A 19,643-nucleotide genomic window follows, 5' to 3' on the forward strand; every position below is an offset into this window, starting at 1 on the left:
AGAAAGTCGACGGTGTTCTTGATGTGATGCACACAACGACCCACATGCGGTGCAAGGAGGCTGGTCAGGTGTTCTGACAGTCTATAAGTGGGTGACCCAATGATGTTCACAATGGGACGAAGAGGAGAATCCGGTTGTGGATTTCTGGTAGTCCATAAAGCGTAGGTGGTCTCGGCGCCTGAGGGAGCAGAGTCTTAATAACGCCCTCTTCCAGCATTGACTGTTTTAGAAGCTCTGATGTCTTCCTCATTATTCTTGACGTCGGGTCCCGTGGCAGTTAACGCTATATATCCTCTTCAAGCATTAACTGAATTTTGGCATCGTAGTCAGCTTTATTTAGAATGACGGATGCATTGCCCTTGTCGACTGGCAGAACCACGATGAGTGCGTCGTTGCGGAGTGCGTGAAGACTATTGCGTTTAGCCCTAGTCAAGTTAGACCTCGGTGGTTTAGATTTTGAAATGATGCGACACGTTTCGCGATGAATTTCGTCAGCATTCTCACTAGGCATCTTACGGATTGCTTGTTCAACCCCACTTATATCATCATAGACAGGGATCCTCTGAGGCGCTGGTGCGAAGTTAAGACCTTTCTTAAGCGCCGAAATGGCACCCGCATCGACCTCTTTCTCCGTCATATTGATGACAGTTCCTTCTGTTGATTTCCGTTCTGCACCGTGTTGTTGTTAAGATATCCACGCCAACTACCCTTTCTGTTTCTCTGTGGCCTTCTTTTGCTGTGGTGGCAGCGTCGACCCACTCAAAATCTAATTGTGAGAGTACCTCTGTCAACTGCAGATGTATAGCCAGCAGTTCGCGACCCTTTAAATCCAGCTGCCTCCTAGTCAAGTATATCGTTTCCCGCAACAGGGCAGAGCTGGCTGAACGGTAGATTCACCTGGCTGCCGAGGTAAATCGTGGAATCGCGTTCTCATCTCAACAGCGTAGCAGGAAGGCTACAGAGCTTAACAGGTTAGCCTTCTTCCCAAGCAGGTTCCCTAGGCGCCACGTCCCCCCCCCCCCCCCCGTAGAGGTACGCCATGTATGAATGCGTGGTTTCGTAACCATATGGATTAATAAGATTTTCTCGGGCTTCCAGCCGCGTCAGGTGGTTATAATCCAACGAACTTTCGACCGAGCTCTCCTCGGCCACATCAATTTTACGATGGAAGTCGAGACAGATGATGCACTGCCCTTGCTTGACGTACTCGTTCGACGGAAAACCAACGGGCACCTCAGCCACAGTGCCCGCAGGAAACCTACACACACAGATCGGTAACTCAGCCACCACCATCCGGCACAAAAAGTGGCCTTCTGAATACCCTCGTTCATTGTGCTAAAGTCGTCCCAGACGCAGCAAGTCTGCCACTAGAACTGAGCCACCTCCGAAACGTCTTCCGGGAAAACGGGTACGGCCACGGACAGGTATCACAGGCTATATCTGGCGCGACACGCAAAAAACAAACTAAGAGAGAAGAGAACACCACCGAAGAAGAAAACAAGAAACTTGTGTTTTAGCCTTTCTGTGGTACAGTGTCGGGAAAGATTAGCAGGCTACTGAAGGGATATAACATTTCATCGGTGTTCAGGCCCCCAGCAAAAGTTCGTCAGCTCATGAGGCCTGTGAAGGACGATCTAGAGCTTAGAACGCTTCGAGTGTACAAGATACCATGTCAGTGTGGCTGTTACTACGTCAGCCAAACAGTACGCATGGTAGAGCAACGTCGGGAAGGAACACGAGAGGTACTTACACCTACGCTATCCAGAAAATTCAGCCGTGGAAGAACACGCCTTAGAAAGTGGACATCGAATTCTATTCGACGAAACATGTCGATATGAAGGAGGGATTTTGCGATAGCGTCATAAAAGAAGCTATTGAAATAAAAACCGCTGAAAACACCATCAACAAGGACGGAACCCGACTATCGCGATGTTAAAACGGGCGCGACGGACGCGGAATGAAAACATGACTATATACAGTGTGTTACAAAAAGGGACGGCCAAATTTCAGGAAATATTCCTCACACACAAATAAAGAAAAGATGTTATGTGGAGATGTGTCCGGAAACGCTCAATTTCCATGTTAGAGCTCATTTTAGTTACGTCAGTATGTACCCTACTTCCTCTATTCACCTCCAGTTGGCAAAATAGAAGGAAGGTAATGTTGACTTCGATGTTTGTGTTGACATGCGACTCATTGCTCTACAGTACTAGCATCAAGCACATTAGTACGTAGCATCAACAGGTTAGTGTTCATCACGAACGTGGTTTTGCAGTCAGTGCAATGTTTACAAATGCGGAGTTGGCAGATGCCCATTTGATGTATGGATTAGCACGGGGTAATAACCGTGGCGAGGTATGTTTGTATCGAGACAGATTTCCAGAACGAAGGTGTCCCGACAGGATGACGTTCGAAGCAATTGATCGGCGTCTTAGGGAGCACGGAACATTCCAGCCTATGACTCGCGACTGGCGAACACCGAGAACGACGAGGACACCTGCAATGGACGAGACAATTCTTCGTGCAGTTGACGATAATCCTAATGTCAGCGTCAGAGAAGTTGCTGCTGTACAAGGTAACGTTGACCACGTCACTGTATGGAGGGTGCTGCGGGAGAACCAGTTGATTCCGTACCATATACAGCGTGTGCAGGCACTATCAGCAGCTGATTGGCCTCTACGGGTACACTTCTGCGAATGGTTCATCCAACAATGTGTCAATCCTCATTTTAGTGCAGATGTTCTCTTTACGGATGAGGCTTCATTCCAACGTGATCAAATTGTAAATTTTCAGAATCAACATGTGTGGGCTGATGAGAATCCGCACGCATTTGTGCAATCACGTCATCACCACAGATTTTCTGTGAACGTTTGGGCAGGCATTATTTGTCGGTGATGTATTGATTGGGCCCCATGTTGTTCCACCAACGCTCAATGGAGCACGTAAATATGATTTCATACGGGATACCCTACCTGTGCTGCTAGAAAATGTGCCTTTACAAGTACGACACAACATGTGGTTCATGCACGATGTAGCTCCTATACATTTCAGTCGAAGGGTTCGTATGCTTCTCAACAACAGATTCGGTGACCGATGGACTGGTAGAGGCGGACCAATTCCATGACCTCCACTCTCTACTGACCTCAACCCTCTTGACTTTCATTTATGGGGGCATTTGGAAGCTCTTGTCTACGCAACCCCGGTACCAAACGTAGAGACTCTTCGTGCTCGTATTGTGGACGGCTGTGATACAATACACCATCCTCCAGGGCTGCATTAGCGCATCAGGGATTCCATGCGACGGAGGGTGGATGCATGTATCCTCGCTAACGGAGGACATTTTGAACATTTCCTGTAACAAAGTGTTTGAAGTCACGCTGGTACGTTCTGTTGATTTGTGTTTCCATTCCATGATTAATGTGATTTGAAGAGAAGTAATAAAATGAGCTCTAACATGGAGTTAAGCGTTTCTGGACACATGTCCACATAACATCTTTTCTTTATTTGTGTGAGGAATGTTTCCTGAAAGTTTGCCGTACCTTTTTGCAACACCCTGTTTGTCGAGGAAGAGAGCACCAGTGACGTCACAGCTAGCAGTGCGGCTGTATAACGACGCGGCCACGTCGACACAGCAGTCAGTCTTACCACTTGACAATGACCGGGGAGAGCTCGGTCGGAAGCTCGTGCGATTTTAACCGCTGGAAGCCTGAGAACATTTTATTAATTCATATCGCCGAGAAACCATGCATTCATACAAGATCGATGGTGTTGTCATGGGACGCCCCCTCTACCCTCTGGTAGCTAATTTATTCATGGAAGACTTCGAGGACAAGGCACTGGACTCAGCAAGTTTTAAACCAACGGTCTTCTGGAGGTACGTGGACGACACATTTGTGGTATCGCCGCACGGGATGAATGAATTACATCGATTTCTTGAGCATTAGAATTCCATCAATTCTAGTATCAAATTTACTATGGAAATATAAAAAGACGTTTACCTCCCATTTTTGGAAGTTGTCGCTCGCCGTAAAGTTGATGGCACATTAGGACACGCCGTATACCGGAAACCAACGTATACAAATCTATATGTTCATGCCAGTAGCTGCCATCACCCTTCACAGACCGTAGGTGTTCTTAAGACCTTAGTGCATAGGGCACACTCTATTTCCGATAAAGACAATTTGCAACAAGAGCTTACATACCTTAAGAGCATTTTTAAATCGAATGGATTTTCCCCGCAACAAATTTGTAGAGCATTCAATGTAAAACCTAGGAAGAAGATATTAATTCTTTCAAATCTAGTACTTTTTTGCCGATGTGGGTGTATTCTTGAGAAATTCTGTGTTGTGGTGGTCTTTCACCCCCCCCCCCCCCCCCCCAACGAAGACTGCTGCAGCTATACTCTGTGAAGGACGATTTACAGCTTCGTAAAGCGGGTGTGTATCAGATTTATAGCGGAAATTGTGAGAAATCGTACAGAGATCAAACAAGCACCGTTCATGAGAGATGGGTAGAGCATCGAAGATACAAACGCTTATTACAGCCAGACAAGTCAGCTGTGGCCGAACATTGTCTTGGTACAGGTCATTCCATGAATTACAGTGATGTGAATATTTTAACATCCACGTCTTCCTTTTGGGAATCTGTCTTCAAGGTATAGAGATTAGAGCAGCTAATAATTTAATTAACAGAGATAATGGTTTTAATTTGGACAAAGCATGGAATCCGGCTCTTGGGGTAATTGAACTGCAGAGAAGTCGTCACGGTGTCACCGCCGCTGATCATACATCGATAAGCGAATCGAATGTCTGTACGCCTTCGCCACAGGCGGTGCATGTATAAGCGTATTTCTTTGCCGCCGACCATCTCTGACTCGCATGCGCAGTACCGCCGCGGTGGAGCATCTAAGGCCGCGCTTGGCATCTTGTCGTCAGTCTTATGACTCACTCTGAGGATGGCCGGACGATACGCGGCCGAAATATCAGTGGAGGAAATTTTATTTGCGCGCCTGCATGCCCAAAATTTAATGGACTGTTCATTACACCGCGAGAAATTGAAAATGGACAGTGGTTATGAAGTTTTTTAAGTAAGAAACTGAGGAAAAATAGGGAGGAAACGTTTATGAAAAAGCACATCGCCGATACAAAAATGAGCTTGTAATGTCTTCCCTTACGTTGTACTATATCCCACAGTATGTCTCGTTTCACCAGCTATCGATGCCCCTTAATAATTACATTGTTTCATCGTATAATGCGGTCAATAATTAAGTTTTGCATGTTAACCATACGGCAAAGCACTCTTCTCTTTGCGTGCTGTCATTTGCCAAAATCTTGTTTCCATATCTCAAACCGTTTGAGATGTGAGGAATGTTGAGAATATCTCATTCTGGCTTTTTCGCTGGCTCGGACGGTTGCAGATGAGTGCGCTACATCAGGTTAATTTTTCCGTCATTGGTGACTGAGACTTCCACCAAAGTCTATAAAGAAAAATTCATTATCTCAGCTGAATTTTATACGCGGCAACATATTATGTAATGTGTACCAAACGCAAAATCTTAGCAACCCCTATTTTCTATTTTAAACTTTTTCATATTTCATGCAGTGTCTTACTTAAATCGAAGTTCCATAATAACTGTCACCATTAACGAAATGATGGGCACGTCACACGAAGCTGGCATATAAAGCTATAAGTAGGGAAAAATGATTTTTTTTTTTTTTTACTGAATAGTATCTGTAAAATCGTTTGAGGAAGAACGCAGGGCGTGTGGCTCGCTTCTGCCATCGCAGTGTGTCGCCAGCCGGCTGGAAGTGACCAGACAAGGTCGGCCCCGCCTAAAGAAACAAATGAACTCGCTCAGTAACTTTTCCCTGCGCATCGGCCACTGTATCCAGCACGGACTCCACCATCTGCCACATCATATTACACGGCTTGCTGGGTATAGGGTAGATGTGGACATTGATTTTCCACAGCTGCCACTATGCTCTGTATGTAAGTAAAGATTTTACAGCGGGTTTGTTGTTCAGAAATCGCATTTGAGTGTTGTTTGTTTGTGGGAAGACTGTGTGACACCTTGTGTACGAAGGGGAAACGTCTACCAGCACGTACCAAAGTCCGAGACTGCAGTTTGTCGTTACGCTGCTCGCGCTGTCACGTGTATACGGTGCCTATCGGTTCGCGAGGGTCACGTAGGCTGTTAATGGCCCTACGTGACTAGCGCCTGAGAGGCTCGACATGCTGTTTGGTTGGCTGTGCAGGAGCACACAGACACACCAGGTCCCCTGTGTCTGGGAACACAGCGAGCTCACTGGTGGCCAGAAGAGCGCCCTCACGGACAGTGCGGCGACGTCCAGCGACAACTGCTGTCGAAGCCCACATCGACGCGACAGCAGACCGAGGCGGCCGACAGTGGAACTCCCAACAAGGAGACTGGACATACCAAAGTGGCACTATGTCGTCTTTGCAGAGGAGTCCCAGTCCTGTGTACAACATCACATTGGACGTATCCATGCATGCAAGCTCTGAGGAGGACGAACGTTGCCAGACTGCTTTCGTCATCTTCTCATGGGCTCATCATCTGACTTGTTGGTATGGGGTACCACTGGGTAAATAAGATGATCGCGTCTTGTCCACACAGATGGTAATTTGGACTGTACCTATCACATTTATGGCGCCTTAAGGACGGTGGCTATGACCCTTCTTCGAGATGTTCCTGACATTATCTTTCAACACATTACAGCAACATCGCATGTTGCCCTTGCTGTGCTGAACTGTGCCTCACACCAGAGCATATTTACCGAAATTATGGCCAAAATGGCAAAAATGGACGTTTGGTCAACTATTGTAGCAAGTACATGAAAGATTCTCGGTTCACTTGCCTCGTCAAATTTTCAGAAAATTTCACGCTTTCCATGATACCCTCCACCATCGTCGTCAGGGACTAAAACTGACTGTCGTGAACTGGCAAGGTTCCCTCTTTCATACTCATAGGAAGGCATCTGATTTGCTGGATTACGTCACGGTGAAGCGTACAGATGTGTTGCCCCCCTACGTCGATAGATTTTGCTTGCAATCTAGCGCTGCATGCAGCACCATCTATCGCATCAGGCTGTGAACTGCGAGAAGTTAGAAAGTAAACCAACGTGCAATTGAAAAGAACTTTGCGACAGGCCTGGGACAATCACCTGCTGTGATCGGTAACATTAGACAAATGAACGTAGCAGAACCAACCTAGATTACACACACTAACATACACTTCTCAATACGCACATGTATAACACAGTACATAGCTATAATTAGTTTGAAGGCGCATTTAAAAATTGCGAGAAAAGTATGGCAAACTAACTACATATGGAACAATCATACACGTGACGAGCAATTCGGTGCCCTAGTAGAAGCAGTCCTGTCATCACGTCACCAGTAAAATCGTTACAGCAAATTAAGGGTATCACACGAATCTACTTTGAAATTTTCAAGTACAAAAGGTTAAGAACTTGTGGTAAGTGGCTTCGTACAAACTGAAAGACAGGCACACAAACTAACAAATGCATGCCGAGTCATCCCAGGCACCTCTCTATGGACGGCAGTGGAGTAGTTTAGGGGTATTCACAACTACAGTTAACCTAGTAGTGAAAGGGAGTGCTTTAAAGGTTTGAAACTATCAAAAATAATTTTGGCCAGGATTTCGGTACATGTAATCCACTGTTGGTTGGTTGAATTGTTGGAGGGCACCAAACAGCAAGGCCATCGGTCCCTCACATTATGGAAGGATGGGGAAGGAAGGTGGCTATGCCCTTTCAGAGGAACCATCCCGGCATTTGCCTGAAGCGATTTGGGGAAATCACGGAAAACCTTAATCAGGATGGCGGAATGGGTTTGAACCGTCGTTCTCCCTAACTAGAGTCCAGTGTGGTAACCACTGCGCCACCATGCTCAGTATATAATCCTCTTTGCGTCGATACAGAGCGTTCCAGACTGTTGCTTTAAACAGACACAAGAAACACTGGCTACGAACTGTGCAGAGACAGCCACAACAGGGGGTGAAACCCGTGTAGGGGCTACACGTAACACGACTTCGGTTCGCTGTCAGGCCACTTGCAGTGCTGCAAGTTTATTAATGCATCATGTCGCTTTCTTATTGGATGATCTTTAGGTTCTGTGTTTGTTTTCACACGTTATTAACAGGCAGTTCAGATAGTGCATTTTAGCAGAAGTCAACGAAAATTTTGGTGGAGTACGAAAAACGAATGGGAACAAAAATAACAAAGGATACGAAGAGTACACTAACAATGGATTTCAATCGAGGTTCTTAAGCTGTAACAAAAATACGTGAGTCTGCAGAACACCGCGCGACAAAACCAGCGTCCTTTAGTATGCAACAAAAACAAATACAGAAGCATTTAGTTCACCCTATAATACGGATGTCAGCAAAAATTAAACAGAATACGAGCAACGTATTTGCAATGCAATTCAAAGACTGCAATACACACAGAGAGGTCCTCAAGTGGTTTAAATGGCTGTGAGCACTATGGGACTTAACGTCTGAGGTGACCAGTCTCCTAAAACTACTTAAACCTAACCAACCTAAGGCCATCACACACATCCATGCCCGAGGCAGGATTCGAACCTGCCACCGTAGCGGTCGCGATGTCTTAATCGGGAACATAATTTCAACTCGATTACAGCCAAACGGTAGAAATTGCATTATTGGGTTTTAAAATAAATGCACTTTGGCACCAGACCCACTCATATAAATGAAAAATATTATCATATAGTACTCGCATTTTGCAGAGCAAGAATACAGATTATCACGTCATATTTCCCCGAATTCAAAGTTCACCGCCAGGCCATTTGGAGCGCTAGTGTCGGTCTCTGCGACCGTACCTTAACATAGTCGCTACTCTTGTGATACTTTGGTATTCTGTGTGGCGGATCACCACCCTCCATTCAGTACGATACAGAGTCGTATCAGCGTGGAATGCCTCGCGGCACCCCTGTCTGTCACACGAGCTTAGTTCGTCTCGATGTGCTGCCGCTTGTCCCTGCCTGATGTAGCTTCACTGTCTATTAATTTTCGAAGCCTGAATGAGCAAAAAATTAAGTACTCTAACTAGAAGAGAAACCAGGCATTGAGCAGGTATTTATTTCTTCTAGTCTTCTGTTATTCCTTCTCTTCCTCCCGCTTCACTCTGTCCACCTCCTTCCCCCCCTTTCTCTAGCCATCCTCTCTCTCTCTCTCTCTTTATCCACTCTTCTCTCCCGTCCCTCCTTTATCCACGGCCTCCACATCTCCCCTCTCTCTTGCCATCTCGTCCTCTCCCCTCTCTCTGTCCATTTCCTCTCTTCTGCTGTCCATGTCCTCCTCCTCCTCCTCCTCCTCCTCCTCCTCCTCCTCCCCTCGTCTCTCTCCACGCTATCACGCTCACCCCAGCAGGAAGCTGGTGGATTTTAGCTCTTCATTCTAGACAGCGACTAATATGTGTGCCAAATATGACTGAAGTCGTTCCAAGGATTAGGATGAGAATTTTACCGCTAGTTTGCTCGTATACGTACACGTCACCTAATTTCAGACAAATTTCGATCATATTTGTATACATATTTCACCTGTATGCCTAGCGAATTTTCACCCTGCTGTTGTGTTTTCATATAGCTAAATGTTTATGACGTCGTATATCCTGAAATATGTGTTGTACAAAAAGATAATTTTCCAGGTAGATCCAGCAGTATACGTGGCCACTATCTGCGAAATGCGTTGTGAACACAGTTGGCAGTAAAGAGGTAATAAATTAAAACGTCACACATCATCTGACAGTTTCTCGCGCATCTCACTGTTTATGACGTAATATCTCTTGAACTATTTGTTATAAAATTATATATTTTTGTAGGTACGTTGAGCGGCATATGTGGATGATGTTTGCGACTAGAGTTGGTTTCTAATAAGTGATAAATTAAAACGTCATGTATAATCTGAACGTTTTTCACTCATGGTTCAGGAGACATGTCAAATACTGAGATGAGTTGTAGAATGATATATTGTAGGTACAAATGTAGATATTGTCTGCAAAAAATGTTGCGAATAGAATAAGTAGCAACTAAGTAATAGATTTAAACGTCTTGCATGATATGGTAGTTTTCCACGCAGTCAGTGTTTATGAAGTCTTGTCGCCTAAACTACACTCCTGGAAATGAAAAAAAGAACACATTGACACCGGTGTGTCAGACCCACCATACTTGCTCCGGACACTGCGAGAGGGCTGTACAAGCAATGATCACACGCACGGCACAGCGGACACACCAGGAACCGCGGTGTTGGCCGTCGAATGGCGCTAGCTGCGCAGCATTTGTGCACCGCAGCCGTCAGTATCAGCCAGTTTGCCGTGGCATACGAAGCTCCATCGCAGTCTTTAACACTGGTAGCATGCCGCGACAGCGTGGACGTGAACCGTATGTGCAGTTGACGGACTTTGAGCGAGGGCGTATAGTGGGCATGCGGGAGGCCGGGTGGACGTACCGCCGAATTGCTCAACACGTGGGGCGTGAGGTCTCCACAGTACATCGATGTTGTCGCCAGTGGTCGGCGGAAGGTGCACGTGCCCGTCGACCTGGGACCGGACCGCAGCGACGCACGGATGCACGCCAAGACCGTAGGATCCTACGCAGTGCCGTAGGGGACCGCACCGCCACTTCCCAGCAAATTAGGGACACTGTTGCTCCTGGGGTATCGGCGAGCGAGGACCATTCGCAACCGTTTCCATGAAGCTGGGCTACGGTCCCGCACACCGTTAGGCCGTCTTCCGCTCACGCCCCATCATTGTGCAGCCCGCCTCCAGTGGTGTCGCGACAGGCGTGAATGGAGGGACGAATGGAGACGTGTCGTCTTCAGCGATGAGAGTCGCTTCTGCCTTGGTGCCAATGATGGTCGTATGCGTGTTTGGCGCCGTGCAGGTGAGCGCCACAATCAGGACTGCATACGACCGAGGCACACAGGGCCAACACCCGGCATCATGGTGTGGGGAGCGATCTCATACACTGGCCGTACACCCTCTGATCGTCGAGGGGACACTGAATATTGCAAGGTACATCCAAACCGTCATCGAACCCATCATTCTACCATTCCTAGACCGGCGAGGGAACTTGCTGTTCCAACAGGACATTGCACGTCCGCATGTATCCCGTGCCATTCAACGTGCTCTAGAAGGTGTAAGTCAACTACCCTGGCCAGCAAGATCTCCGGATCTGTCCCCCATTGAGCATGTTTGGGACTGGATGAAGCGTCGTCTCACGTGGTTGCACGTCCAGCACGAACGCTGGTCCAACTGAGGCGCCAGGTGGAAATGGCATGGCAAGCCGTTCCACAGGACTACATCCAGCATCTCTACGATCGTCTCCATGGGAGAATAGCAGCCTGCATTGCTGCGAGAGGTGGATATACACTGTACTAGTGCCGACATCGTGCATGCTCTGTTGCCTGTGTCTATGTGCCTGTGGTTCTGTCAGTGTGATCATGTGATGTATCTGACCCCAGGAATGTGTCAATAAAGTTTCCCCTTCCTGGGACAATGAATTCACGGTGTTCTTATTTCTATTTCCAGGAGTGTAGATAGGAGCTGGCGTGTATAGCTTGCTGTCTAACTAGCAGGCGATAACCCTGATACTGGCGGAATGTGTGCGCCACTTAGAAAGCGAGTGTCGTAATGACTGCAAGTCTAGTATACAGGCACGTTAATGCAAGTGCTTTTTCCAAGGGAGGGTGGTCTTCCCTGGCCGTCGCGACGTGTGACGGTGCCTCACGCCGCAAATTCTGAGATCGCAAGCTATTAGGATGGTGCATAAGATCGCAGCGTTTTTTCTGTATATTAATATTGTTATAGGTTTTGGATTTTACAAGGAGTGTTATACGTCATTGGTCCCTTACCTGCATTTGTCGTAAATCCCTCGCCCAGCGTAAAGTTTCAAGCGACTGGAAAAAAAGCGCAGATGACTCCAGTATATAGAGAGGTAAAGAAACGGACCCGTAAAATTAGAGACCAATATCCAAAACTTCTGATTGCTGCAGACTCCCTGAACACATTCTCAGTTCGATTATAATAGACTTACTTGAGGCTAAGCAACTTACGTCGACGAATCAACATGGCTTTAGGAAGCATCGTAAGTGCGAAACTCAGCTTGCCCTTTCCTCACGTGACATACTGAGAACTATGTATGAAGGGCAAAAGGCAGATTCCATATTTCTAGATTTCCGGAAAGAATTTGACATCGTGCCCCATTGCAGATTGTTAAAGAAACTACGAGCATATCGAATAACTTCACAGATATGTGAATGGCTCGAAAACTTCTTGAATAATAGTACGCAGTATGTTGTCGTCGACGGTGAGGGTTCATCAGAGACAACGAAATGTGATAGAACGGCTGTTGGTCTTTATACAGGGCGAGGCCATCTAAATGTTCAATACATTAGCTCTGAGGAACAAATGGCAGTTTACTGAAATGTCCAGTCCTAGTTGCTTTTGGTAAAATATGTCAAAAGCTGGGGATAGTGAATTTTACTGGTAATTAAGGAAAGTATTAAATTGATGGGGGTGTTGAAGTAATGACAATTTAATAATTATACTTTGCTAACTTCCAGCAGTCTGGAAGGCATTGTAGTGTCTCGAGAATTTCGGGGTCAATCCTAGAGACCCTCGTATTTCCACCGTCTTGAACACGGGTTATTTTAGAGACGAGTGTGGTAAAGTAGAATGTATCTACTGCACCACAATTATGTGTGTGCAGAACAGACATGTATGGGACGGATGATAGGCGCGGGCAGGTAGTCGCCGATCCTGGCTAACAAGGGGAAGGCTTCAGACACGGCCAACCGATTCGGCTCAAATTTGGCAGGTTGCTTGTGTAGAACCTAAAATGAAATACTCCAAGATATTTTGGGTCAACACCCCCGCAATTTTGAGAAAATCAACCCTAAAGGTTTTGACGAGCAACGGACTCAGAATTAGAGCGATCGATAGATAATTGTAAATAGAGCATTTTTCATCATCAGGTATGGGGTCCGCAAACGCAAACTTTTCCAAAAATCGAGGAAAGAAACTTTTACAATTGTCGCTCATGTACCCACATGGTAAACGCTTTTCGCCGACAGCGGCGATAGCGGAACAGCTAAGGTAACTAACTGGCTGGGAATCGGAGAACCCTAGCGGATGTTATTATTTTCGTTTGTATTTTTCGATATGTCAATTTGTAGGGATAGGATGGTTAATAAGGTAAGTAAATTAATAAAGAATGATAATAATAAGGTAGGCAAACTAATTACCCCAACGCCGTTGGTTAGTAAAGTATTAAACTTTTAAGCCTTGTCACATGACCACAACTACGACTAACAAGGGGAGGCCGCCAATTGTGAAATTCAGATTCGATCCCTATTGCGCATAATAAAAGCTCATGGCCAGAGGTGTAATGTGGCATAGCACCAAGATGCACTTCTCAGCCGTTGTCGAGAAAATCGACAGTTAAAAGAAACCGTTGCGGTGAAATACTCTCTACGATTGATAGTTTTCTACAGCGTCGTGGCGCAACGGTAAACGCTCGGGTTCGTAATCCGAAGGTGGCCGGATCGAACAGCCGGCACGGTAGCTTAGCGTGTTCGGTCAGTGTGTTAGCTGCCGTCTGTAATAATAAAAAAAAAAAAAACTGAGTTAATGGATCAACGACGAACTGAAACGGGTGTCTTGCGACGTCCGCCCCGAGCAGATACAATGAACAAAAATTAAATAAAAAAATAAACAAAATAAAAAAATCTATGGAACGCCTAACCAACTAACTAGCAGCACAAGCAGCGCAGGGTATATGAAGCGTGTCGGGAGAGGCGGAAAAATAAAAAAAAAATCTCGCGCCATGCAACATTTTTTATTATTAGTGTTTTGTAATTCATATATGAATTGCTTACACATGTTGGTGAAGGCGGATCGCTGTCCAATTGTACCGCCTCAATTTTTCCGTTTGTTTAACAGGGTGTACCAAAGCTCTCACGTCCGCACTGATTTTCGACGATGTTATAAGTTGCGCTAGGGCCCGCACCTACCTTCTTTCGAAGTTGGCAGGCAACTACGCTGCTATGCGGCGACTCGTTTCGGTCCATTCAACATCTGTCCTTCGAGTGTAACGAGTGAGTAACGGAGTTTATATTTCATACCTGCCACAGCAAATTTGTGTACGTGGGGTTTCTATTCTAATTCGAACGTTTGATTTACGCTATACGTATTGCTTTCGGAATATCGTTTCTACGTCTTCCGTTAACTATACTTGGTTAACATTATGAAGACAATTAATAACATTAATGAAATACAACTTTGTTTGCGGAAAACATAATGATGTTCGAAGTTGCCAGTTTTTCCACGACAAACGACTTTCAACAACTTATTATATGCATAATTGTTGCAACTGATTGCTGGGAATTATATATATATATTGTGTGTATGTACACACATTTGAATTACAAAAAACAAATACTAAAAAAAAAATGGTTGCATGGCGCGAGATTCGATCCGGCGAACTTCGGAATTACGAACCCGAACCCGAGAGCTTACCGCTGCGCCACGACGCTGTAGAAAACTATCAATCGTAGTGAGTATTTCACCGCAACGGTTCCTTTTAACTGTCGATTTTCTCGACAACGGCTGAGAAGTACATCTTGGTGCTTTCCCACATAGCACCTCTGGCCATGAGCTTTTATTATGCGCAGTATGAATTGAATCTGAATTTCACAATTGGCGGCCTCCCCTTGTAAGAGTGCTTCCAATTCCTCACGAGGGATCACAGACAGCCAACCGCGCGACGCTTGTTTACAGCGAGGCACGGGACAGAATGCACGCGGGGAGAGTTATGTTGTCCCGGTTGCCTGTTCGTCATATCATAGTTGTGAATCTGGCAGAGAGAAGGTGTCCAGCACGAGCCTTATAGACGTAAATCGGAAAGAGTTGTTTTCCGTCATTTGGCTGCCGCGATCCTGGCGGATACAGTAGTGATTTTTCCATCATTAATGTGCCGAATGAAATAAGTTTCGTGAATGAATACAGTGTTATTCTGTAAGTAACATATGACGAGTGTTGTATGTAGTTTGTAGAAATTAGCTCGTCTGTTTATGCCGTAGTAACTAGTTATTATTTGTTGTCATATCTTTCAGGTGCATAATCTGAGTAACGGAGGTTGTACACCCTTCGACTAGCGTTGTAATATATAGTTGGGAGCCTGTCACAGACGATGGCAAGCGGGAAGTTACCGTCGCTGTGTTTTGGTTTGCCAAATACAGATGCATTATCAACGCACTACTGGAAGCAGCCAGGTCTGTTTCTCGGCGTTCCAGGTTGATAGGAACGGCTATGGTCGAGAGATATTTGTGGTGACGAACGAAATAACTTTTCTTGATACTGAGGTACTATACCATGAAGACGAAGCAGAAGGTGATTCAGTGGAAGATATCCCGACTAGTGAATCGCTAAATTGTCATAACATTTCAGAAATCTCCACGTCACTGGGAATATGTGCTTCATCCGCTCCCTATGAGTATCACGAACCGGTTACTAAACGACTTAACTACAGCTCTATACCCCTTGAAGTAAAAGTTAAGGCGGTAGCGCTAGCCAGGAATCGTCCAAATTTGAACTTACAAACACTGCAAAAGAATGGAGCAACAACAGCCCTGGAACAGAAGAAGGACTTGAAATTGTGGGAAAGTGATATCGTTAAAGGAGGGACAAGATACGACAAATACCAGGCGATAAATATGTGGACTTACGACCGATTTGTCGAATCTTGTTGACGTAACGAGAATGTAACAGCGACAATACTTCAGGAGTGGGCTGCAGGTGCAGCGCTTCAATATACGGCCAACAAGGATTCTACGTCTGCTGCATCATTATCTTGGGCAAAAAATTTCAGATCGGGGTATAAAATTCGTCAACGGCGAGTCACTAAATACGTCTCTCATAAGGAGGTACAAAATATAGAAGATATACAGAAAGTGGGAGCTCTTTTCAACAGGCAAACGGCGTCACTTATGACCGGTTTTAATAGTGATTACGTGATCAACACCGGTCATACAGGATGCGAGTATTGGGTGAACATTCGACGCACGTTATCGCATAAGGGAGAAAAACGAATCCTTGTCGCAGTTGGCAGTAAAAACCTACTAACACATTCGTACACGGCGCAACATGCCACTACAGCCTCTGGAAAACTGTTACGTAAGGTTTTCCTGTGTTTACAAGAAACGAATGTTACATTTGGTCCTCAGGTTATAGAAGAGGTCAACCGTTTAACCGACTCGTTGAAAAATGTTTACATTACCTTCTCCAAACTGACGAATGCGATTTACAGAACATTTCTTGAGAATGTTTTAAAACCATACATTCCCTATACCAAGTTTTTTCTAGTAGTGGATTCCTGGAGTGGACAAAGTAATGCTATATTATATGACACAATGATTATAAATGGCGAGGGTCAGCCGACGTGCACGGTAAAAGTAATACCGCCCAACTGTACACCTGTGTACCAGCCGTGTGATGTTGATTTCTATCGCCAGGTTAAAAACTTTATTTCCAGGCTTCAGGATTGCAGTGTGCTTCTGGAAACCCAGCGGGAATTGGACAACCGCACGGATACAATAACTATTTACAACATAATTCATATCCAACTTTGAGCATCGATTTTTCACGCAATGATATCGTATGCGTGGTACGCATCAAAATTAATTCCCGAAAAAGACATTTTTAAATGTAAACCAAGTTTGTTTTCCGCCTACTCTTGGGAAGGAACAGTGTAGCTTTCGAAAGATTGCATTCATTAGATGTTCTTGGTGCCGTGAGTATATTTGTTTCAAATTTTTATGTGACAAGTACCACCCATCTAGTTGTTCGACGAAAAATGAGGACACGTAACAGTGACTGGAAGAGCCATTCTAAAGTGACCTGGAGTAACATTTTAGTTGTTTACTACCCCAAGAAGTTTCAGAAATTTATTTGCCTACCTTATTTTTATCGTTCCTTATAGATTTACCTTATTAACCCTCCTATTCCTATGAACTGAGATATGGAAAAATACAAACGAAAATAATAACATCCACTGGGTTTCCTCGCGATTCGAACCCGGGTTCTCAGACTCCCAGCCAGTTACCTTGGCTGTTGCGCTATCAGTGCTGTCGGCAAAAACCGTTTAAAAAGTTGGAACAGAAGCGACAGTTGTAAAACTTTCTTTCCTCGGTTTCCGGAATAGTATGCGTTTTCGGATACCATAGCTGATACTGAAAAATGCTCTATTTACAATTATCTATCGATCCCACCAATTTTGAGTCGATTGCTCTTCATAACTTTTAGGGATGATTTTTTCAATAACGCGGCGGTGTTGACCTAAAATATCTTAGATTCCTCCGTTTTAAGTTGTACACAAGCGACCTGCCAAATTTGAGCCGAATCGGTTGGCCGTGTCTGAGGCCTTCCATTTGTAAGGAGTTACATGTCCAGCTCAAGGAACAAACGCCCCGTCTCAGTGCGACGTCAAACATTATTTGTGAATATTTGAATGTTGTTGAAAGAGAAGGAACAATTACTTATTCATTCTTTCTCTTACTTTTGTAAGGTCCAGAGGGTTGTCTTGTTAAATTTTGTGAGATTTGTAGACTGTATTTATGGAAAAATGAATGTGATAGTTTCTGATGGACCAGAAGGTTCCGAGCTTGCGAAAAATGTTTTGTTGTTGTTGTTGTTGTTGTTGTTGTGGTCTTCAGTCCTGAGATTGGTTTGCTGCAGCTCTCCATGCTACTCTGTCCTGTGCAAGCTTCTTCATCTCCCAGATCCTACTGAAACCTACATCCTTCTGAATCTGCTTAGTGTATTCACCTCTTGGTCTCCCTCTACGATTTTTACCCTCCACGCTGCCCTCCAATGCTAAATTTGTGATCCCTTGATGCCTCAAAACATGTCCTACCAACGGATCCCTTCTTCTAGTCAAGTTGTGCTACAAATTGCTCTTCTCCCCAATTCTATTCAATACCTCCTCATTAGTTACGTGATCTATCCACCTTATTTTCAGCATTCTTCTGTAGCACCACATTTCGAAAGCTTGTATTCTCTTCTTGTCCAAACTATTTATCGTACATGTTTCACTTCCATACATGACTACACTCCATACTTTCAGAAACGATTTCCTGATACATAAATCTATACTCGATGTTAACAAATTTCTCTTCTTCAGAAATGGTTACCTTGCCATTGCCAGTCTACATTTTATATCCTCTCTACTTCGAACATCATCTGTTATTTTACTTCCTAAATAGCAAAACTCCTTTACTACTTTAAGCGTCTCATTTCCTAATCTAATTCCCTCAGCATCACCCAATTTAATTTGACTACATTCCATTATCCTCGTTTTGCTTTTATTGATGGTCATCTTATATCCTCCTTTCAAGACACTGTCCATTCCGTTCAACTGCTCTTCCAGGTCCTTTGCTGTCTCTGACAGAATTACAATGTCATCGGCGAACCTCAAAGTTTTTACTTCTTCTCCATGAATTTTAATACCTACTCCGAATTTTTCTTTTGTTTCCCTTACTGCTTGCTCAATATACAGATTAAATAACATCGGGGACAGGCTACAACCCTGTCTCACTCCTTTCCCAACCACTGCTTCCCTTTCATGCCCCTCGACTCTTATGACTGCCATCTAGTTTCTGTACAATTTGTAAATAGCCTCTCGCTCCCTGTATTTTACCCCTGCTACCTTCAGAATTTGAAAGAGAGTATTCCAGTCAACATTGTCAAAAGCTTTCTCCAAGTCTACAAATGCTAGAAACGTAGGTTTGCCTTTTCTTAATCTTTCTTCTAAGATAAGTCATAAGGTGAGTATTGCCTCACGTGTTCCAACATTTCTACAGAATCCAATCTGATCATCCCTGAAGTCAGCTTCTACTAGTTTTTCCATTCATCTGTAAAGAATGTGCGTTAGTATTTTGCAGCTGTGACTTATTAAACTGATGGTTAGGTAATTTTCACATCTGTCAGCACCAGCTTTCTTTGGGATTGGAATTATTGTATTCTTCTTTTAGTCTGGGGGTATTTCGCCTGTCTCATACATCTTGCTCACCAGCTGGTAGAGTTTTGTCATGACTGGCTCTCCCAAGGCCGTCAGTAGTTCTAATGGAATGTTGTCTACTCCTGGGGCCTTGTTTCGACTCAGGTCTTTCAGTGCTCTGTCAAACTCTTCACGCAGTATCTTATCTCCGATTTCATCTTCATCTACATCCTCTTCCATTTCCATAATATTGTCCTCAAGTACATCGCCGTTGTATAGACCCTCTATATACTCCTTCCACCTTTCTGCCTTTCCTTCTTTGCTTAGAACTGGGTTTCCATCTGAGCTCTTGATATTCATACAAGTGGTTCTATTTTCTTCAAAGGTCTCTTTAATTTTCCTGTAGGCAGTATCTATCTTCCCCCAAGTGAGATAAGCCTCCACATCCTTATATTTGTCCTGTAGCCATCCCGTTGTGCTCAGAGGCATTTGAACAATTTCCTTCACTGACTCTCCACAGTTCCTGACTCTTTACCACAAAGTGCCATGCTTGTCACTATTGGTGCCACCTCCCTGTACACTAATATCCC

Source organism: Schistocerca gregaria, chromosome 3 (assembly GCF_023897955.1).
Source record: "Schistocerca gregaria isolate iqSchGreg1 chromosome 3, iqSchGreg1.2, whole genome shotgun sequence".
In the NCBI taxonomy this organism is placed as follows: Eukaryota; Metazoa; Arthropoda; class Insecta; order Orthoptera; family Acrididae; genus Schistocerca; species Schistocerca gregaria.